This window comes from Cupressus sempervirens, chromosome 5, assembly GCF_028749045.1.
Source record: "Cupressus sempervirens isolate cs-2001-9-10 chromosome 5, ASM2874904v1, whole genome shotgun sequence".
Lineage (NCBI taxonomy): Eukaryota > Viridiplantae > Streptophyta > Pinopsida > Cupressales > Cupressaceae > Cupressus > Cupressus sempervirens.
Genome location: NC_143122.1, coordinates 418,539,537 through 418,542,494, shown reverse-complemented (window position 1 = coordinate 418,542,494; position 2,958 = coordinate 418,539,537).

Here is a 2,958-nt window from a genome sequence, read left to right as displayed (position 1 = left end):
AGGAAGTTGATAGTTGAAATAGAATGCCCCAAATGTATTTGGAAATTAGCAAATTTTAAAATTGCACAACAATAGTACATGTAACATATGAATATGAATAGGTATGTTGACAAGGTTGTATACGTAAAATGATCATTTTGTATGCATTATATAAGCAATAATCAGATTTACATTGTTTGTATGAGGGACAATAATATCAAAACAACATGATAGTTTGACATTGATGCAAAATGTTGATGTGTTGTGCTAAAGTTGCACACTATATATGTGCTCAGACATATTTTCAAAGGAGTAGACCATATAGTCAGTGATTCTATCTATAGTAGTTAGGTAATTTTCTATTATTAGTATGATTAATTTAAATTAATATTATCATGTACTAAAAATATTAGATTAAGTTAAATAATATATAATATTAATAGATGAATGACTGATTAATCAATTTGTAAAAAACATTAAATCAAAACTCAAAATAAATATTTATATAAAAACATTAAATGGAAAAAAATATTTTTAAAAAAATTGAAAATATAGTCAATCAAAAATGAAAAAAGAGTTTGAGTGCTTCATTGACACGTATTTAGTTTGAAGCAAAATTTATCCTCTAAAAACATGAGCAACAGATGGAGATAAGATGTAATGTCAGTGGGAATGTACTAGAGGAATTCTTTAAAATCATATCATTTCAGATTTTAAAACATTTACTCACAATTCAAAGAAATTTACTCCAATTGAATACAAATTTGTTATCCCTTGTTACAAAATAAGGAGCGAAAGTGGTAATAGGAATACAGAAGAAGTTTGATCCTTTTGAAGAGTGATAAAGGAGTCAGGAATATCATCTATGATCTGTAGTGGTAGGTGTCTTTGTTAAACAAAAATGGTTTATAAATCCCTATATATCAATTCGTGTCATCGCTGATGAACATAACCCTTCATCTGATCCCTTTGAATTTGATCTATTTTGGCGATGATAGTTGCCCTCCATTCATGAAACCCCACAATTTGATGAATGAGAAACTGCGGCTGTCTGTGGAGAGGATTGAAATGTGGCTACAGAGGCTACAATCCATGGCAAGAGGAGGTAACTTGTACAAATCGATAATCCCAGCGACAGATTCATAATGCAAACTGGCATTGCGTGCCCCACTCCACTATTGTAGCATATGATGCTTTTCATTGCTAGCTCATCTACATTTTTGGCACAAGTAATTTGACTATCCAGGAAGAGTGCAAATTTCAATCACTAAAATAATTGCTTCAGATGATTTACGACTAGCAAAGAAGAAATTTAACAAATATCCTTTTCAAAAATTCAAGCAAGATTTGCAACTCACATCTGCCTTTGTCTTTGACTCAAAGCTTCACTTTCTCCACTCATCCTCACATCCTTATTGCTGAAAACAATTCAAAAACCCTTGTTGCCAATGTCTCAAAACCCTCTGACTTAAAGAATAATTAGGAAAAATTTGTAGTGTCAATTTAGTGCAATAAATCATCCTGACTTCCTGACAAAAATGGTTGTTACAATAAATGTAATCTTATCACCTTCCAAACTTTTGTACAATTTTTCACAATTAAAAAATAAAATTACACCTCAAAAAAATCCAATCAACCAATAGAAAATTAGAATTTGAATGGTAAAAAAAAATTATCAGTCCCTACCTTTTAAAAGGCAGAGACTATTGTTTTCATGTGAAATAAAAACTATTAATCCTGCTTTGAGATGTCACTGAAAATAGAGAAAATAAACATATGGTATGGTTTATAGTATTTTAATGACTTTAATTTCTATTTTTTTAAATTTCCCTGCTTTCCTATTGGTCGGTTGTAATTTTGTTAGTGGTTCTATTGTTGAAAATGAAAAAAGGGATAAATAAATGAAGAAAGCAACATCAACAAGCGCATTTCGAAGAGGCAGTTTCGCAATTTACATGCTTGCATATTAACTCTGCATAAATGTGATTTTGAGGGCCACAATAAATTGATGGCAATGGGTTCAATTCGGCATCAAAGTTTGGAGAGCAGAGGGTGGAGATTTCTTCGACCGTCTAAGCTTTGGCCATCGTCTTTTCTAAAAATTGGTGCATTTCTGGATTCACAACGATACTAGGTATGAAGGTTTAAATGCAAATTTTGAGCAAAAGATTAATTTTTTTGCCTATGACAACCTTCATTTGTTGTAATTGGTGTTTTTAAAATGAAATAGTATGTTTTCTCAAAAATCATTTCATGGGCTTCTTATTGTTTTCTTGGCCACTTAAAGCCCTAAATATTTTGCACAAAGATTACTACTTTTCCCTTCGTGATTTATGGAAATAAATCTTCCCTATGCAATTCATGGAAATAACTCTTCATTTCTATTTTGGGATATCTGACTATTTTTCTTCCTATGAATAATTGCTAGACTATTTCATTTTTGGGTCTTATAGTGTAAAGGTCTTTTTGTAGAGGTTTTTTTTACTAAACAAAGACCAAGTCTGCAAATCAATTTCTTAACTCAAAACCTGGGTTTTCTCTTTCCAAAATTTTGTATTATCTCTATACTTTAATTCTGGGTTTTTCTCTTTTTATTATTTTTGGGTTTTTCTAGCTTGACCAAAAAAAGAGGTTAACTTTCCAATCTCGTGTACTTTAGAAAGTTGTATTAACATTCATAAATTTTTAATAAGTTTATTAACTTTCATTGTTTTGAAAGAGGCAAACTAACCAATTTATTTTCCCTATTTCTCAAAGGTTAATTTACTCCCCTCTATTTTGCGGGCTACCATTTTTGGCTCTTATAGTGTAAAGGTCTTTTTGTAGAGGTTTTTTTACCAGACAAAGACCAAGTCTGCAAATGAATTTCTTAACTTGAAACCTGGGGTTTTCTCTTTCCAAAATTTTGGGATATCTCTGTAATCAAATGTTAGATTTATGCTATGTTAATGGCTTCATATTTTAACTTTGATTGTTCCA